This window comes from Tupaia chinensis, unplaced genomic scaffold, assembly GCF_000334495.1.
Source record: "Tupaia chinensis unplaced genomic scaffold, TupChi_1.0 Scaffold000086_1, whole genome shotgun sequence".
Lineage (NCBI taxonomy): Eukaryota > Metazoa > Chordata > Mammalia > Scandentia > Tupaiidae > Tupaia > Tupaia belangeri.
The window spans coordinates 1252154-1273075 of NW_006159548.1; the positions used below are offsets into that span (position 1 = coordinate 1252154).

At 45.2% G+C, this 20922-nt stretch overlaps 1 protein-coding gene across 2 annotated transcripts in view; it reads left to right on the forward strand.

Annotated features, from left to right (window-relative positions):
* The window catches only part of SLC4A4 (solute carrier family 4 member 4), a 493683-nt gene that overhangs the window by 84257 nt on the left and 388504 nt on the right, over nt 1–20922 (forward strand). The window contains exon 1 of one of the 2 annotated variants that reach the window (XM_014585732.2): nt 20631–20649. The exons of the other annotated variant lie outside the window; for it this stretch is intronic. The gene's annotated coding sequence lies outside the window, so the exon portion shown is untranslated. Of the gene's footprint in view, nt 1–20630; nt 20650–20922 lie in introns of those variants that run through there. 2 annotated transcript variants of the gene reach the window in all.

The following is a 20922-nucleotide window of genomic DNA, read 5'->3' on the forward strand; positions in this document are numbered from 1 at the left end:
GTGTGTGTGTGTGTGTGTGTGTGTGTGAAGAACTTATAATACTTCATGGCTCATAGTGTTCTCAGGCCTGATATTGTATGAAGGGGAGCTTTGTCTCTTGCAGATGAGGAAACAGACAATAAGAAACCAGGGACTTGTTTGGAGTTACTAGAGACAGAGGTTGTAAGATTAACAACCAAATTCAGGGATATGACGACTGCAGTGCCCTGTCACCCAGGAAGTCCAGCCAGCTCTCAGGATGTCTTCTTTGCTGTTTATGGAGACAACTTAGATGCCGTCTACGGAAACCCAACCATCCAACCTTTGCTTTTACACATGCGTCTGCCCTTAGTCATTCTAGCTTTCTGTCTCTTCCTTCTGAAAGAATAAATGCAGGACTAATATTGAAATTACCTAGTTTCCCCCTGAATACTTTTTTTCTTTTTAAGGAGAAAGAGAGAAGTTTTTGGCAGGTCTTATTGTCATCCTCCAGCCCCAGCCTGTCAGTTGGCTAGGAATACAGGTACATGCCACTGAGCCTGGCCTGTTTAGGTTGGTCCAGGAACTGAACCAGCTCTTCCATGTGGCCTCAGCTGTTGCACAGTGGTGTCCTCCTGCTTGTGCTATCATAGCTGGGTCCTTCCCCCTGAAATTTTGAGGTCCATGTCTCTATTATTATGAATTTTTGGTGTGGAATCCTTTGGCTTTTTCCTTAATGGTTGTTGTGCTAACTTTAGGTTTCTACTTGGTCAGTTATTTTTTTTTTAATCTTTAAGAATTATTTTATTTAACTTTATTTATTCATTTATTTATTTATATTTGACCAAGGAGGGACAGAGTGAGAGAGAGCAAGAGAGGGAACATGAGAAAGCAAGCCGCCAGGTCTGGGACTTGAACTGTGGTCAGTCATGTGGGAGTCCAGCACCTTTAACCACCATACCATCTGCGGCCTCATTAGTTTTAGTGCAGTCGTGATAACATATTGAATCTTCAAATCAGGAATGGATCTTGGCAGACTCATGTCTGACTAGGAGAGCAACAAGAAAGAGGCCAGAAGAAGGTGGAGGTTGCCCTTGTATTGTGTGGAGGGTGAATACCAAGGCTGACCTGCCACCAGAGAGACTCACCAGAAATGAGTGGGAAAAGCCAGGAGGTTACCAAGACTGGAATTGGAATCCTTGGGGCAGAGTCACCTCTAAAGGTGTAAGGCAGAGGTAGAGGTAGAGACTAGGTGAACAGGATGGTGGTGAGCCATTTTCCCAGATGGCAGTGACATTGCCTGTGTGCCTGTGTGTGTGTGTGTGTGCACGCACACACACGTTTATGTGCTTGGATACATGCATGGATGTGTACGTGCATGCTTGTGGGTGTGTGTATGTGTGTGTGTGTAGGGTGCTATGTGCAGTTTTGAATAGCTAGACCACATTAAAGAAACTGATGTCAGGGGACCAGCAGTTGGCATAATGGCTTTGTCGCTGGACTCCCATGTAGTTGACTGTGGTTCAAGTCCTGGACGTGGTGGCTTAAACTCACACTGGGTGCATGTGCGTGCTCACCCAAGATCCTGAGAGGAGAATGGAGAAGGGATTGTGGCATGGCCATCCCCCCCTGGGGGGGCTTTCTCCCTTTCTGTCTCTGTCTCTCTGGCGAGCACATGCACCCTATAGCAAAAAACCTCTAAAAAATAAATAAATAAAAAAGAAACTGATGTCAGAGCTACTAGGGAGCTGAGCAGAGTGGCTGCCGTGAAGCTGAAACTGCTCTGGTGCTGGGGAAAGGTGTCTAAAACGAGAGCGCTAAGTGTGAGATGACTTGCTGAAGGCCTGGTGGGTCCCTGAACCCTGTATTACTCCACGTGCACTGAGCTCTCCTTCATTCTCATCACGGTGGCAATCCTGAATCTTGCCTCCTCAGGTCCTGGCCCTTGATTGCAGCCCTTGACAGGTCACAAGGAGCTAGAAAAGCAGAAACAGGGACTCCTCTGTTCTTGACTTGGAGACTGAACCACAAGAAGGCTTTGCTGCTAGGCTAGTGGGCTTGGAGGCAGGGGCTTCTTTTGCGCCGTGTGGGCCTATCTTACTGTGACGTCCTGTGTTCACCACACGTTGATCTCTGTGGCTGTCTTGACTGTGCACATACTGTGTACTGAGAAATCCAGTGACAGGTGAAAAGGTGGGAAGGAAATCTCCTAGATATGAGCTGAACCTCTGTGTCCTGGCCCCCCCACTCCAGATTCATCTGTTGAAAGCCTAACGTCCAGTGTGATGGTGTCTGGAGGTAGGACCTTGGGGAGGTAGTTAGGTCGTGAGGGTGGAGCCCTCATGAGAGGGATTGGTGCCCTTATAAGAAGAGACATGAGAGAGGACCTCTCTCTCTGCCACCTGAGGTTGCTGGGGTAGGCGGCCATCTGTAAGCCAGGAAGAGGGCCCTCACCAGGAAATGAATCTGTTTGCCCCTTGACCTTGGACTTCCTGGTTTCCAGAACGGTGGGGAATAAATGTCTGCTGTGTAACCCCAGTCTCTGGAGTTCTGCAGTAGCTGCTTGAGCTGGCTGAGACACTTGTCATCTCCGCTTCCATTCAGGCTGCCCCCTTCAATGTCTGTGTGAACCTTGGCTTGGCATTAGTACCTTAGCCGTTTTTCCTCACACGGCCTCTGGCATCCAGATGTGCTAGGGTTTGGTGACTGGGCTGTGTGGAGAACTGATCTGTGTCAGGGCTCTGGGTTTAAAGCTGATGGGTCCTGTCCTGAGGGGTGTAGAAGGGCTCCCAGCTGTGGCCTTCTAACTTGGTTTACACAACATGTACACAGTACTTCAGAAATTGTGTCATCATCAGCTTGGATGACGCCGGGCAACAGCTGTGAGAAAAATAATGGCCCCCATGGGAGGGAAGTGGACTGAAGGGCATGGTGACTGCTGCATCTGCAGGTACTGGCGGGTTTTCTAGGCTGTTGGCAGCTCCCCTTGGTGAAATGATGGGTTTTCTTTCTTTCTTTCTTTCTTTCTTTCTTTCTTTCTTTCTTTCTTTCTTTCTTTCTTCCTTCCTTCCTTCCTTCCTTCCTTCCTTCCTTCCTTCCTTTCTTCCTTTCTTCCTTTCTTCCTTTCTTTCTTTTTTAGAGGTTTTTGTTATAGGGTGCATGTCCTCGCCAGACAGACAGAGACAGAGAGACAGATAGCGACAAATCACGCCCCCCCCCGGGGGGGGGATGGTCACTCCTCAGTCCCTTCTCCTCCTTTCTCTTCTTGGGATCTTCGGCATGCATGCACACGCACCCGGTGTTGCTTTTAAGCCACCGGGTCCGGGACGTGAACCACGGTCGACTACATGGGAGTCCAGCGACATAGCCATTACGCTAACTGCTGGTCCCAATGGGTTTGTTTTCTAATGTTCCTGAATCCTCCTCATGTCATTGAATGCTTCCTAAAAAATACTATTTGTGTCTCTCACTAAGTAAATGGTGTAGACATCTTATTTCTGGAACTGTCAGCCTGGGGCTCTTGCTGTGGGTGGGCCTGCTTGGGGACTCCCAGGGGTGAGGGGTGGGCATCCCAGCCCACCTATAACTTATTCCCAACATTGGCTGGGAAGCGTGAAGATTCAGTGACACAGTGGCAGCTTCATTCAGTGAATAAAGTCTACACTGGTGGGAGACAGGAGGTGGTGTGGTGGCTAAGGTGCTGAACTCCCACATGGTTGACTGTGGTTCAAGTCCCAGACCTGGTGCTTGAAACTCATGCTGAACATGTGTGTGTGCATGCCCAAAATCCCCAGTGGAGAATGGAGGAGAAGGGATTGTGGTATGGCCAGCCCCCTTGGGGATTGATTTCTTGCTTTCTGTCTCTTTATCTCTTTCTCTCTCTCTGGAGAGTACACGCAGCCTACAGCAACAATCTCTCTCAAAAAAGTCTACACTGGGAACTTGGGTTATGATTTCGCTTCTGCTGTGATTTCCTCGTGTTGTCTGAGCTCTAATATAGACTCAATTGTTTTTAAATAAGAAAATATACCTATTTTCCTATTTGATAATAGGCATGTTGAGAAAATAAATTGTGCAGAACTCTTTGAGTATCCTGAAAGTGACAGCCTGTACTATTCCAGGGGCATCACAAAACTTTGGAAGTCATTTAGTCTGTCCTCCTGTCCTCTGCTTAGTCTGGTTGATTGTACGGGGTAGACTAAAACATCACAGATGGCCTTGTTTTTTCTGAGTTCATTAATTTGCTTTTGACTGCTTTTTTGGTTTACTAAGAACTTTGTATTCTGGTCCTGTCCAAGGTGCAGATGGTTCTGCTTTCAAAACACCTTATTGTCATAATAGCACCCATTTAAAATAATCAATGTCCCACTCTTAGTGTCACTGTTTTCAGCTCCGTTGATTTGGTTTCTGAGGAGAAGGTGATACCCACTGGCCCTGTGGGTCTCATCCTCCAGGGAAGCTCCTCCCTTCTGTTTCTTTTTCAGATTCCCAAAGAGGGAGCCAACATCAAATGAACCCTGTCTGAGGCACTTCAGCATACAGGAAAGGTTTAGAGTCTGAGACCTCAGTGTGAATTTCTCTCTTGCTCCACTTGGGTTCTGTCTCCTTGGGCTGTTCCCTGTGTGGTTCTGGGGCTAGGTTCCTTCCTAGGGAATGTGGAGCTGATAACAGCTTGTGGAATATTATGACTGTCATAGGTGAGCCCTCCAAAGGGTCCAGGAGGGATGACCTATGGCCTACTGGTTAAGAGAGCTGGAGCCCACATGGCTGACTGTGATTTGAATCTTAGCCTGGCAGCTTGAAAATGTGCTGGGCATGTGTGTGTGCAGGCCCAAAACCTCGACAGGATGGAAAAATGGCAGAGAAAGAGTTGTGGTGTGACTACACCCCATCACGGGCTGCTCTCTCTTTCTCCCTCTCTCCCTGTCTCTCTGTCTCTTTCTGGCTCGTGGGCACACCCTCTGATAATTAAAAAACAGGCAAAGGGTGGTATGCAACAATGTATACAGGTAAGTATATGTGTACAATGTATACAAGAAGTATCATTATTGATACTTCTTTAGCATCATTCAGAGTCAGTTCTTTGATTAAACTAGAGAAGTTCTTAGTGCTCATCCATCACGTTTGTCACTTCTATTTTAGGCAATCGTTATTTTCAGAAAATTAATTCTTGCCAAAGATATGTTAATACAGACCCCAGTATACAGTTTCCCCTTTTCTTTCTCTTTCATTCTGATTTGGCATGCGGGGTTATTTCCAAGTGTTTTTGTGGTGGTGGACTTACTCAAGCAGGGCTGTGTTTCTCAGGGTGACCACCTGTTGGTAATACCTGCTGGCTTGTTTCCAGTCCTCAGCCACCAGCCCAGTGTGTCTTCTGAGTATGAGCAACAAGCTGAGAAATCTGACCTCTGCTGTATCACGCTTGAGTCCTTTCCTTGATGCTCTGTACTTTACAAGATGTTTTGAAGCAGGGACAGCAGATGGCATAGTGGTTAAGGTGCTGGACTCCCACATGGCCGACCGTGGTTTGAGTCCTGGACTTGGCAGCTTGCTTTTTCACTTTCCTTCTCTCTCTCTCTGGTGAGCGCATGTGCCCTATAGCAAATTAAATAATAGTAGTGGCAAGTAGAATTAAATGAATGATTCTTTAAAAAAGAAAAAGGTGAGGGGCACTTGTCTTATCCTTTATTTCTGGCTCCCATCCTGGGACCAGTACACTTAGGAAACACTTTGGAAGTGGTACATGGTTATCCTCTGATGCATGCAGAAGAGACTGCTGGAGTCAGGCAGAGTAGGGTTTGAATCCCTTCTCTGCCAGTTGCTAGCAAGGTGACCTTCAGGATCTGGTGCCTCTCTGAGGAACACTGAGAACCTGTTCTAGAATACTCCTAGCTCACACTGGGCACCTACAGTGCAGGGTGCATTGTGCATATTGTCTCATTAGCTTCCCTGTAACTGAACAGTGTGGGGATTACCGAGCCCATTTTTTCAGATGTGGAAATTGAGTCTTGATTTAGGTTTGTTTTATAAAAATTTCTAATTTTAAACAATTATGTGAATGGGTTGGGGTTAAGAGAATGAGTAATGGAGAACTACCATTTTAAATTTGCCCAGATATCAACATTTTTTGTTTTGTTTTTTTTGAGTGGCCTAGTTTTTATTGAGACCAAATAAAGTGTTTCTACCAATTGGGGACCAGTAGATGACACAATGGCTACGTCGCTGGACTCCCATGTGGTCGACCACAGTTTGAGTCCTGGACTTGGTGGCTTAAACTCACGCTGGGCATGTGTGCGTGTGTGTGTGTGTGCCCGCCCAAGATCCCCAGAGGAGAATGGAGGAGAAGGGATTGTGGTGTGGCCATCAACCCTAGAGGGTGAATTCTCCTTTTCTGTCTCTCTGTCTCTGTCTGTCTTTCTGGTGAGCACACATGCCTTATAGCAAAATCCTCTCTAAAAAAAAAGTTTCTACCACTCTATAGGCTGTCATCCGAATGACAAACTATGTAAATCTATAGTATAATGACACAATAAATGATTTGGCTGCTATCAAGGGGCATTTATATAACTTAGTGAGGAGTTCTGTTTTCTCTGTGGGTGTTTATGATAGGCTTGCTTTTTGTTTATTTATTTTATTTTTAATTTTTTTAGGTTTTTGCTGTAGGGCGTGTGCACTCACTGGTTCCGAGACAGGGAAAGTGAGAAATCACCCTGTGGGGGGAATGTACATACTGCAATTCCTATACCTCTATTTTCCTCCTGGGATTTTGGGGGCATGCTTGCACATGTATCTAGTGTGATTTTCAAGCTGCTGGATCTGGTACTTGAATTGTGGTAGGCCGTGTAACAGTCTAGCTCCTTAACCACCATGCCACCTGCTGGCCCCAACACTTGCCTTTTAAAGAGCATCATAAACAAAAACAATTCTACACCTATAACAGAAACAGCAGCTCTCGGCTGGCGTCACTTCCACGTGGCATAGCAGTGTCATTGTGAGGACGTCACTGGCCATTCTGGTTGACCAGAGTGGTTGGTTCAGTGCAACCCATGAGCACTGGCAGGCCGACTTACAAAACAGACTTGGGGTCTTCCTCAGGGCTGGGGCGTGGTGCGGACAGTCTGACTTCCATCATTTCTAACTCTTCTATTTAAACTTGGCTGCACTTGGTACGCTGGAAAGACTATGAAAGCTAAATCCCATGGAGACTGGGGGCGGGGGAGGGAAGTAATTGTAACTTCTGCTAAGAAGCCTTTCAGTGTGGGACTTCTCTTCTGATATTTAAATGAAGAAATAATTCCTCCCATTTAAGTACTAGCTTGTGAAATTGATTCACATTGGTAATGGTTCATGAGCAAGTTCCACGTCTCCGGAAAGGCCAGATTGTGACACCGAGCCGTTCTCCAGTTGATTTTGGAGCTAAGAAGAAAAGCAAATGTAAAAAGCTGCCTTAGCAAACACATGGATATAGTTTTTGCTTAAAGAAGGTTTGTCTCAACTGATTCTGGTTTTATTTGTGATGCTCTATTCGTAATAACACTGGGATTTATGCTTTAATTTCAGTCATCTTTCTCAAATGCGTGCTGCTTCTACCTTACTTTTGGAATTTCATCACTATATTAAGTAGTTGTTTAAAACTCAAAATGTACTTCCCAATAGAAAACAATATTAGAACGATGCTCAGGGTTCCGATTCCACGCAAGCCACACAAGTTTATTCCACCCATATTGTACCTAAGACAATACTAGTAACACTACATTATAGATTATTATTGTAGGGCCCATCACTTTGTAGCTATGTGGCCTTGACAACCTGCTAACGTCTTTGTGTACCCATTTCATCATCTATAAAATGAGGACAATTATAGGACTTCATGGACTGGTAATGAGATTTTCACAACTCATAAAAAATACTGTATGAACTTTTATTTATTACTACCATAATTTGGTTGCATTTGCAGTAATTTAAATTTTGAGTTGTCCTTGGAAATAACTAACAAATGTAAAATTATTTTGGTGGGGAAAAACAAGTATCCTGGGTTTGGCAAGCAGGGAATATAGTGTCACGAAGAATGTTGTTTTCTCTTTTCCTTTGTACGCACCAATGTCTAGCAATAGTAAGGACTGTATCAGTTTCCTGGTAGTTTTGGTTCTTTCGGTACCTCAGGGACGCTCACTGTCTTATGCAGAGAGAGCATAGATTTGTAGCGGCAGTAACCACTTTCATAGGTTCAGCTTTCATACTAATCATGCTTAATAGACTATATGGACCGTCATCGGTCACTTTGTGTAGTTGACTTTGGTACTTTTGTATGTCTGTGGAGGGACATTAGGGTTCAGGGTGCTGCTGTGCCCCAGCCTGATGGTTGACATCACCAGGTTTATGTGTGCCTCAATGTTTGGCTAAAATATTTGAATGCTCGCTGGCATTTTACTGTGTAATTTTACACAAATGGGGGGGAAATAAAAATGCTAATGTTCATGCAAAGAAATATAAGCCTCCTAAACTTCATGGGTTTTTTTTGTTGTTGTTGTTGTTTGTTGTTGTTGTTGTTTTTTTCGAGGGGTTTATAGGGCTCGTGTGCTTGCCAGACAGACAGACAGAAAGTGAGAAATCACCCCCCAGGGGGGATGGCCACGCCGCAATCCCTTCTCCTCCATTCTCCTCTCAGGATCTTGGGCACACACGCACATGCACCCGGTGTGAGTTTTAAGCCACCGGGTCCAGGACGCGAACCACGGTCGACTACATGGGAGTCCAGCGACATAGCCATTACGCTAACTGCTAGTCCCAACTTCGTTTTGTTTTGACTGAGATGGAAAGCATTAGGCGTGCCGCAGACAATCAGGTATTCATTGGATGAGAGCCTGAGGAAGGTATGAAGGAAAAGGAAAATACAGAGATGTTGAAATGTTTAGTATCTATTTTTATTTATTATGTCTAAAATGGAGAGCGTAGGTTTTCAGTTTTTAATTCTTTAGGAACAGAATCTCCTCAATTACATGTAAATAATGCTTGTCATGGCTTTTGTACTCATTAATGTGTTTTCTTGTGTGCTTTGGCTATAGAAGAAGAGAGAGACTTTTATGAGATAATTTTAAAGTTCTTAAGAAACCTGTATATTTCATGAATAAAAGAAGGAAAGTAATACAGTGAACCCTTATGTATCCATTCCCCAGATTCAGCCAGTTATCATCCAGGTTCAACATGTATCCATTCCCCAGATTCAGCCAGTTATCATCCAGGTTCAACATGTATCCATTCCCCAGATTCAGCCAGTTATCATCCAGGTTCAACATGTATCCATTCCCCAGATTCAGCCAGTTATCATCCAGGCTCAACATGTTACCAATTTTGCATGATACCTTCCATCCTCTTTTTTTGTTTCTCCTTGAGTTTTAAAAAATTTTTTTAATTAATTATTTTTATTTAAGGTTTTTGTCATAGGATGTGTGTGCTTGTGCGCACACAAGAGAGAAAGAGACAGGGAAAGTGAAAAATCACCCCTGGGGGGATGATCATGCAGCAACCCCTTCTCCTCTGTTCTTTTAGGATTTTAGGCATGCACACATACACCCCTTGGAATGATTTTCAAGCCACCAGGTCTAGGACTCAAACCGTGGTTGTTCACGTGGGAGTCTAGCACCTTACCCACAATGCCATCTGTGGCCCTTGTTGGAATATTTTAAAGTGAATTCCAGGTCATAGCATTTTTCAACAATTAATATTTCAGTGTGTATTTTTATAAAGACATTAAAAAATAGTGCCCCAGTTCAATTATTATACCTAAGTATAATAACAATTCCTTAGTATCATCTAACACTCAATTAACATTCAAGCTTCCTTGATTATCTCATAAAAGTTCTTTTTTAAATAGTTGTTTTTTGTGTAGGTCAGAATCTCAAACCCCACTTTGATTTTCATAGTTGTATCTTGTAGGTGTCCTTTTTAAGTTTAATTTTATATTTCTAATTAAAAAATCTATTTATTTAGAAGCATTCAGAATGTCAACAAAATAGTTGCAACTTTTTTTTTCTTCAATTGCGGAGTGGTATTCAGTTAACAGAATAACAGTTATTTTGTATGAGCTGCATCAGAGACAACCAAAGATGAAACACTACCAGCCCCATATATAACTAATTTGTGCTGTGCACCAACAAGAACCTGCTTTAAATTTCCATGCCAATTTACAACCCCCATACTGTCCCAGGCAATGTTAATGGCAGTGGAAAATACCACCATGACAGGGCTATCTAAAGCACATGTCATAGTGTCTTAAACATACACAAAAAGACACTGTACAGTTTAAAAACAAATCTTACACAGCCTTACATTTTAGGTTTCTTTCTTTAAAAGAAGTGAGTTGTGCACAGGGGGGTTAAATGCTTTGCAGATGAATCATCATCATCTTCTATATCTTCCTCCTCTTTATCTTACTCCTCTCATTCATCTTCTTCATATTCCTCTTCTGTCCTTTTTTACTTATTTATTTTTGAAATATTTATTTATTTTTGAGAGATTTTTGCTATAGGGCATGTGTGCTTGCTGGAGAGACAGAGAGAGACAGAAAGCAAGAAATCACCTCGCAGGGAAGATGGCCACTCTGTAATCCCTTCTCCATTGTCCTCTCAGGATTTTGGGCATGCATGCACATGTCCCCAGCGTGAGTTTTAGGCCACTGAGTCCGGGACTCAAACCGTGGCTGACTACTTGGGAGTCCAGTGACATAACCATTATGTCATCTGCTGGTCCTTTCAATATTTAGTTAATATTATTATTTATTGTTATTTTTTCATTTGACCAGAGAGAGACAGAGGGAAAGTGACAAAGCAAGTCACCGGGTTCAGGACTCAAATCACAGTCAGCCACGTGAGAGTCCAGTGCCTTAATAACCACACCAACTACCAGCCCTGCTTTGTCCTTTTTAAAAAGACAGTCTTGCTCTTCCTGCCTCAGCCTCCCTGAGTCACTGGGATTGTAGGTGTGTGCACCATGACCAGCTGTTTTTAGACAGAGTCTCACTGTGTTGCCCAGACCAGCCTGGAGCTCAAGATTCTCTTGCCCCAGCCTCCCTGATCTGCTGGGATTTCACGGGCACACACCACTGCGCCTGATCTTTAGACTGGACCAGGAGCCAAACTTGGACCTCCCATGTGGTCCCTGCTGGCAAGCACAGCATATTAGCAGCACTCCACTGCAGCTTTTATCTGCCAGAGTTAAAGAGAGTATTTTTAAGCTGGGGAGTAACATCCTACCGCAGTGTAGCACACTTCTCTACATACAAATAAGCCACTAGAGCCAAACAAATGCTTATTTCATCCTTATGCAAGAGATGACAAACTCAGGGCGTTTCCCTATGAACTACAACAGATAGCACTATGGAATTTGCAATATTCCTGCGTCCTTCCACTTTTAAAAAATTAATCCAGAAGACTCATAATTAAAAACAACTTTAGTCTGGCCGGCATGGCTCAGCAGTAGCGAGCTGCTCTGTGACGCTGGATCTGTGAGGATGATCAGGACTGGGGTTCCTGCATTGCCCACATGCACACACAGCATGTATGCCGGGGATGCTGGCTGGCTGGGAAGGCTGGGAGGCCTGTGGTGTGAGACCTTGCTGAGGGTGCCTGTCCTTTTTATTTCATGAAATAATTTGATAATAAGTTTAAAACACACAAGCAACAACTTTAAACGTACTGCTTTATAGATCTGAATCATGGGAGTTCAAAACCACCACCAAAGGGGCCAGCAGGTTGCGTGGAAGTTAAGGCATTGGATTCCATCTGGCTGACTCTGAGGCCTGAGTCCCAGAACTATTGGCTTGAAAATCATGCTGGGTGCATGAGTGTGCATGCCCAAAACCACAAGAGGAGAATGGGGAAGGGATATAGGCATGGCTATCCCCCTGGGGACATGTGATTTCTCATTTCCTTCCTCTCTCTGTCTCTGTCTCTCAAGAGCACTCTCTCTATGGCAAAAATCTAAACAAACAAACAGAACAACATGAGCATTGCCATCCCTGGGCTGATGTAGGTAGATGAGGATTTAGGTGGGAGCTACTTGAGTTGTGACCTTTTGGGGCTAGTTTGGCCGATGTTTATAAGATTATATTAGCAAGTTAATGGGATTGGCCTTTGTTCTTGGCACTGGAATGTCATTTAGCATGTTCACACGGCTGAGGTTGGTGTGAAGGTGCTGAACACTGGGGAACGTCTTTGGAGGTGTGTCTGTCTACTCTCGGAGCTGCAGGCAGAGGATTGGGACAGCTTTTGGCCTGGTACTGTCGGACGCCAATCCAGCAGACCCTGCTTGTGGCTCTTATGCTAGATTAGCTGTGGTCCTTGAAAAACCTGCTAAGTAGGTTCTGGGAAGGACCTTCATGGAAATGTTCATGTAATGACAAAGATTTAAAAAGTAAAGAAGGACTGGCCCCAAAGCACAGTGGTTAAGCCTTATGCATTGAGAGCTGAATTCCACGGGGCCAACAGTGGTTTGAATCCCGGCAGCAGTGGCTTGAAAAGCATGCTGGGCAAGCTTATGTGTGTGTGCCCCAAATCCTGATGGGATAAAGAAATAGAAGAAAAGGGATTGTGGTGTGCCCACACCCCACTGGGGCATATCCTCTGCCTCTCTCTCTCCCACTGATGAGTGCACGTGCCCTCTGGTAATTAAAAAAAAGTAAAAAAGACTGGGAACCAGCAGTTAGTGTAATGGCTATATCGCTGGATTCCCACATAGTTGACCGAGGTTTGCGTCCCGGACCCGGTGGCTTAAAACTCACGCCCGGCGCATGTGTGTGCGTGCCCAAGATCCCGAGAGGAGAATGGAGGAGAAGGGATTGCGGCGTGGCCATCCCCCCTGGGGGGTGATTTCTCGCTTTCTGTCTCTATGTCTCTCTCTATCTGCCTGGCAAGTGCACGCGACCTGTAGCAAAACCCTCTCAAAAAAAAAAAAAAATAAAAAAAAAGTAAAGAAGACTGTAAGCTTGAGGAATTAGAAGTTTGCTATTTAGACCCTTCCAGTGGGTTCTGGTTGTTCAGAGTAAATGCCAAAGCCCTTGCAGGAGCTGCCCAGACCTGATACAGCCTGCTTTACCTTCTTTCCAGCTCTCCTCACTCACTCTGCCCCAACCACCCACCCATTTTTTTTTTTTAAAAGAGGTTTTTGCTATAGGGCATGTGCACTCTCCAGAAAGGCAGAGAGAGACAGAGAGACAGAAAGTGAGAAATCACCCCCCAGGGAAAATGGCCATGCCACAATCCCTTCTCCTCCATTCTCCTCTCAGGATCTTGGGCACACACACCCATATACATGCGCCAGGTGTGAGTTTAAACCACTGGATTTGGGACTCGAACCGCAGTTCACTACATGGGAGTCCAGCAACATAGCCATTATGCCAACTGCTGGTCCCCCACCTGCCTTTTTGATGTTCTAAGAATCTGCCAGGCTTTTTCCTGCCTCAGGGCCTTTGCAACTGCTGTTCCCCCATATGCCCACAAGACTTACTTACTTCTCTCTTCAGCTATCACTTAGTGAGGTCTTCCCTGACTAACTACTGGACTCTCACATGGCCAACCGTGGTTCGAGTCCCAGACCTGGTGGTTTGCTCTCTCACTTTCTCTCTCTGTCTCTGTCTCTTTACCTCTCTGGTGAGTGCACACACCCTATAGCAAATTAAAAAAAAATACAATGATAATAAATAAAATTAATACTTTTTTTTAGAGAGAGATTTTTTGCTATAGAGTATATGTGCTCACCAGAGAGACAGAGACATAGAAAGTGAGAAATCACCCTACTGGGTGGGGTATGATCATGCCACAATCCCTTCATCTTCATTCTCCTCTTGGAGAATTTTGGGCACACACATGCCTGGTGTAAGTTTGAAGCCACTGGTCTGGGACTTGAACCGTGGCTGACAACATGGGAATCCGGCAACGTAACCATTATACCATCTGTTGGTCCTAAATAAATAATTCTTTAAACAAAACAAAACAAAACAAAAACCACACCCCTCCCCTGTCCTACCAGCATCCCCCTAAATCTTTCCAGGATTACATTTTCCACAACGTGATCACTTTTTAACACATTCACAATTGACTTTTAAACTTCGTGTATTGGCTATTTCCCACCAGTGCCTGGAATGATGCCTCGTCACATGAGACACTCCATCCAGTGAGTAAATGAGTGCGTAGATGAGTTAAAATCTGGGAACTTCGACCACAGTATGCACTGAGAGATTCCTTGGGGATAACTAAGGATCGGCTTGGACAGCACTGTGGAAAGACATTTAGCAAGGGAGCGCTGGCTAGGGAAGTGGCTTCTCTGCGTTCACGTAAGATGGAACTGCTCAGAGAGCAGGAGGTGAGAGTGGTTTTCTGCTCAGTAGTGCAGCCCCCACAGTGAGTGATGATGACTCTCCTCGCTTTCGATCCGGTCAGTCTGGTCAGTCCCAGGATCTTGCGAATGTAACAGTTGTGATTCAGCTATTTGTTGGCAGCCCTGCAGGGGCCACTGATAGGTAGTAGTCGTGCTTTCCTAGAAGCCCTGTGCCTGGCAAGACCCACCTGCTTCATTTCAGGTCATCCTGGTTATCTTAGTTTCCTTGAGAATTCGAAACTCATCAAGTTCTACTCACTGTGTATCATGTCAGAAATTTACATGCTACAGTGATGTTTATGAAGCTGGGCATTGGCAAAACAAGTTTGGACCCGTGGTCGGCCATGTGGGAGTCCAGTGCTTAACCATCACACCACCTGCTGGCCCCAAAGGTTGGTGTACTCTTTAGAAACTCTGTCGGTCTCCTCTTTCATAAAAGATAGGGCTAATATTTGTGATCCTAGGCTCTTAAAGAGTTTGAAACAGATTAGTCCAGTCAGCTAAGGAGAGGTAGTGTAACATTTAATGAGTAAGAGCATACACTTTGAAGCCAAACTGCCTGGGTTCGAATCCTGATTTCAACAGTGATTAGTTGTATGAATTTTTGAGATGTTTCTTCATCTCTCTGTGCTTCTGATAATGATAAAAACACATCTTATTGGACTATTGTGAGAATTAAATCAGTTAATAATTTATTTGTAAATGATAACAACAATGGCTAGCTTATAGTAAATAAAAATAAAGACGTTAATTTGGGGAGGCTCATTAGAGGATGCATCAACTTTTTATTTGTTTGTTTGGAGAGGTTTTTGCTATAGGGCACATGCGCTTGCTAGAAAGACAGAGAGAGACAGAGAGATAGAAAGCGAGAAATCAACCCCCCGGGGGGATGGCCACGCCACAATCCCTTCTTTTTCATTCTCCTCTCGGGATCTTGGGCACGCATGCACACGCGCCCTGTGTGAGTTTAAGCCACCGGGTCTGGGACTCGAACTGCGGTCAACTACATGGGAGTCCAGTGACATAGCCATTACGCTAACTGCTGGTCCCAGAGGATGCATCAACTTTTGGCCATTGCACGCTACGGTAGGGGGGAAAGAGGCGAATGTAAGTGACATAATTCCAAATGATAAAAAGGCATATTGCAGTTTAGCATTATAAAAAAATTCTTGAAGGTACTTCCTGGTGGGCTTGGATTTGAGTTCATTAGGAAAGAGTATAGAGTGTTCAGATTGTGGACTGCTGAATTTGACCGCTTGCCCGGTCTCATCACATGCCCTGTACAGTCCCAGCAAATTATTTAGCTTCCAATATTATTCTAAAATGGGTATATGAAAAGTCCTTCCCTCACAGAGTTGTTATAAGGACTGAATTAAATAATCCTTGTGATATGCTTATCACAGCACCTGGCTTGTCGTGTTTGGAATGTACCTTTTAAAAAGTAATAAAGAGTCCCAAATCTTGGTCCCTACATCGTTAGAGGTATTGGAATCCTTTAGCCAGAGCCTTCCGCCCTGCCCTCTTACTGTCAGTTAGATAAAATCTGACCGTGTCCAGAATGAACTCAGGCATGGATGATGCTTCGCATATTGCCTGACACTTAGCAAGAACTTAGTCAAACGGCAGGGACCTTCTTTGTGCCCACTGGGAGGTGGTTGGGATGGAAGATGAGAACATATGGCCGCCCTACTGGGCAGAGGAGGGAAGGGCGAGCCTTTTCTTGATGCCAGTTCTGTGCTCAGAGATGAGTAGGGCAGGAGCTGTCCCTATCAGGTGCCATCCCAGGACACCCTGTCCTCCCCCTGAGTCCCATCTACCTGCCAGTGTGCACCTGATCCGAGATCACTGCGAAATCCACAGTAAACGTACACAGAATTCCAGATGAAAATGAACTAGCTGTGGGAGTTAATGACCTGTTTTATTCCTGTAGTAATTATTTCAAAGAATTGACCATCGACTATGCATAAAGTTAGAATGTCCAGGTTCTAAGGTTATATTGACATTTCAAATCCCAATTTCCTTTGCAGGCAGCTGCCAGCTAGCTTCTTTATAAGTTTACCCAAACACATTACAAAATTTTGTTTGCCCAGTCATGGGCTTGAGTAAAACTGAGACTTTTCATAACTTCTCATGCTGCTTCTGGGTATAAAGCAGTTAATGTTGCAATTTATTTTTGAGTTCATACATTCATATAGTCATCAAACAAATATTTATTTAGGACCTAATATGTGGCAGGTCTAAGAAGCTCTTAAATATTTTTAAACAGTTGGGGAAATTCTCAACTGAATATAATTGTCTCTTTGTATTACAATGCAGTTATAGTCTATGTGAAGGGTTAAGTTCTCCTGTCATCCTTTAAGAAGGAAATTATGCACTTAAAATTATTCCTGAATTCATCCACAGACTTTTAGGGAGGACAGCATAGTCATTCCCCCCCCGCCCCCCGCCGCCCCATTTATCTTTAAAACAAATGACTGTTTTTGATTTGTTTGAAATTTATTTATTTCTTCCATGAGCAAGAGAGACATAGAGAGCATGAGAGAGAAACAGAGGGGCACACACCCTCAGCTGGGCCCTGACACAGTGATCAGCCCACCCCCAGCCTTCAGCTAGCCCTGACTCATGGGCAGACTGTCCTCAGGGAGGTTCTCTGGACTCGTACTGGAAGCCTTCCCATGTGGGGTTGCCTCGCAGGCCATCGTGTTTTACTGCTGCATCACCACCTGGCTCCAAATGACTGTTTCTTCATTTTAATCGAACCAAGCAATCAGAGGTTTCCTTGTGTTGCGGGGTCCACGGTGTTTGAAAAACACATCCAGGACTGTTCACCTTTCATGTACCTAATATCACACATGTGGGTGGTCTCAGCATATCTGCTTCTCACTGTGATCCATTTATTTATCAGCGTTTAGTGAGCACTTACTATACGCGGTGATGGTGCCTGGCACTAGAGGTAGAAAAATTATAGAAAAATGACATCTGCCTTCAAAGAGCTCATACTGGGGTGGGGTGACTGCGATGACATGCTCAAATACAGCCACATGAGATTAAACTATAGTGGCAGAACTGAGGGAGATTTGGAGGAAGCTTGGGGAAGGTATGTCTGAGCATGTAGAGAGGGCTCTGGGCAGGTTCGAGTTGGTCTTGAAGAATGGGTTAATGGAGATGACTCTTAATATTATTTATTTATTAAAGTTGTTGTTGTTACCGTTATTGTTTAATTTGACCAGAGAGAGGCAGAGAGAGAAAGTGAGAAAGCAAGCCTCCAGCTCTATGACTCGAACCATGATCAACCATGTGGGAGTCCAGCGCCTTAACCACCATGCCACCTGCCAGCCCCAGAGATGACATGTTAATGGGAGGAAAAAGCATGTACGCAGACACAGAGCGCTGTTCAGGGGAAGATCTGGCAGATGGCAGGTGCTCCATGTGGAAAGCCTGCAACTGACCTTAAATTCCTCATTGAACATTTTGGGCCTCATCTTCATTATGATGAAGAACCATTGAAGCGAATGACCCCCAAAAGTGGCCCTACACCAAGTGGTACATTATAAATGGATGAATTAGATGGGACCGAGGTCAGAGCCAGGCAGCCCAGTTAGAATCCACTGGTGAGAGGGTTGATGAGTCTAGCTGTCCTGCACCCACTCTGAACACTGAGGAGCACCCCTTGACTAACAGCTCTGTTTCTCAGCTAGAAAGAGTTTTTTCCTCCATCAGCACCCTGTGGGGTGTCTTGCTTTCCTCCCTTTACTAGGCTTTCTTTAGTATGCTGCTGGTTTGGGTCTGGCTCTTGGCTGAAGACCTAATTGAAATTTTAGTTGAGACGATTGTATATGCAAATGCATATTTGAAAAAAAAATAATAAAGAGGGATTATTTGTGCAAAAAAGCCCATTGGCCAGTTGTTCTCACTGTGAGCATTTCACAAAATTATAGTACAATAGCACCCGTAGGATAGTGCCACTGATAAAACTCACTGGCTGATTTTACTTCTACCCATTTCTTTTCCTCATTGTCGCTCTCCGAAGTTCTGTGCCATTGTGTCACTTGTACAGATGCATAGACTCCCCACCATGAAGAAGATCATGAGGCTCCTTCGGGTCACCCTTTTATAACCACAAACACACCTTGTCCTGAATCCCCGGCAACCACTAATCTGTCCTTCATTTCTAAAATTTTGTCATTTCAAAAATGTTATATAGATGGAATCCTGCATTAACTTTTGGGATGAACTTTTTTGACTTGTTAGACTCCCCTGGAGGGTCATCAATTTGTCCAGGGCACAGTAGTCTGCCGTTTATCGCTGAGCAGTATTCCATAGTATACGGTACTATTCCGTAGTACCATAATTTGTTCAGTCACTCACCTATGGAAATATGGAAAGACACCTGGACTAATGGAGCTTTTGGCTGTTGTAAACAAAGCTGTGAGGAACGCTCGTGTACAGGTTTTTGTGTGAACACGAACGTTTTGGTTCTCTGGGATAAGTGCCCACGAGTACAAGTGGACATTTAATACAGCTCATAAATCTGGAATTATGTTTGGCGTGATCTGCTCTGGGTTGCAGGTTCACCTTTTATCCAGTTTGCAGTCTGATTTCATGTGGAGCTGTCACCCATGTCTTCCTGGCCCTGGGCCTGTGTCAATTTCCAGGCTGATTAGGGAGCTCCCAAACTCTGTGAGGGGGGATTTGTGTCGCTTTGTTGCCTGCCCATATCCAGGGGTCGCTTCTGTCATCAGTCATGCTTGTCAGTTTTGCGGACAGATGTCTCTTTCCCAACATGTGTGACCAGAGCTCCAGGAGTCCGTAGAGTCACGCCAACCACTGTGTTCTTCAACTCCACTTTCTGCGCAAATGAGGGGCCCTCTTGGGCCCCCAGGAAGTGTGCAAGGAGAGGTTGCCGCTTTCTCTCACCTGGCCTTCTGGTTCCCTGCAGTGAACGCCTGCTGCCGAGAGGTGGCAGTGCACTTTGCAGCCGTTGAATTGCTCTCCCCTGTCGCCTGTGGCTGGGAGAATCTGTCTTGTTCTTTCACTTGTGTTGAAAACGTGGATGGCAGATTTCACAAAACAGCAAAAGCACCAAGAAAACGCTGTGAGGTTTAGAAAATCTGAGACAAAATAGCACATTTGGTAATGGTTTATAATGAACATGGCCCCCCACCTGGGAGAAAAGATTGGCATAGGGAACAGCGCTCAGCCCGGTGTGAGAGTGTTTAATTCTAGGTGTCAGTAGTGACTGTTGCATTCCTTGTAGCTCCTAAACAGGACCTGAGATTGCTGGTTTTTGCCTCCTGTCTGATCCAAGACCAGCCAGGGAGCAGGAACAGCCTGCTTTCGAGCTCTGAGACTTGAGATTAACACCTCTCTGCTCAAGTAAGGGCCCTCATGCACGCCGTAAGTAGTTTTCACGGCAGCACCAGCTAACCGTAATAAAGCTCTGCACTTCCTAGTATTTGTCCACTCCTCTGTGTGCGTCACTTTGGCGTGTGTGTAGGCATGTGTGCACAGAACTGTTTAAACATTTGCTGTGCACAGGAAAGTTGTTATAAATGTGGGCTTATGGGGTTCACTGGATGTCGTAAACAGACCAAGCTAGTGAGGACCAAGGGGGATGAGGTTAGATAGGGGGGTAGCCAGTAAACGTTAAGCCATATGCACGGGAAGAAGTGGTGATGTGGAACTCTGCTATGGACATGTTCAAATCCGGAGCCCGAGGTACCGTCTCTGGTGCCTTTTTGGAAGCAATCAGGACACCATGCTATTAATTGGACCCGTGTGCAGCCTAGTTAAGTGGAGTCAGGGTGTGCAGCTGAGTGGGCTGGCTCTGAGACTAGGGCTACCACCCCGGATGGATCTTGTGCATGCTGCCAGCACTGGCGGGTTGGAGGGTCTGTTTTCTGCTCCCCTGGGAACTCAGGGCTAAGGTTGCTTTGACCCTAAACTCACCGCCTCACCGCAGCCCCAATGTGGCCAGGCCCCAGGTGGCTGTGCCTTAACCAGCAGCCTTTTTGCTCGTGCATCCTTTGGCACAAGCCTTAGGCGGGGAGGGTAAATGCGCTGTATAAAGTTCTAACCCTGAAACCAGATGCTGTTGCTATAGAGACAAGTGAACTGCTACGTGGGAGGCACGAGGGGAGGGATGGTGGAGGGAGGTGGGAGGGCAAGTGAGGCGACGCTAAAGGCTAGCACACCCGAAGACCTTCAACCTTTAGCAGCGCTGTGATGAGCAGGCTTGCATTCTGAAGCTTGTGTGCGGGCGGCCTGCCACTTGCTGACTGGCTGAGTGGCAGCTGCTTGCGCTGTGTGGACTAGCTGGTGAGCACGTTGGCAGTTGGCACAGGCTCGGGGCGGGGGGTGGAAACCCAAAGGGGTGGAATGTAGATGGGTGCTCAAGGCCCAATGGCTGACAGTTTTGCACAAATGTTTCTCGTGCTGGGCTTAAGTCGCCCTTACAAACCTACTCAGCGATAAGGACCGGCTGGTGAAAGCCGCTCCGTTTGGCAGCAGATTTGACATGTGTTACAGTTAAATCATTTCTAGTGCCCCAGAATAACAGAGAATAAGAGAATCCCCGCTTCGGGTGTGGAC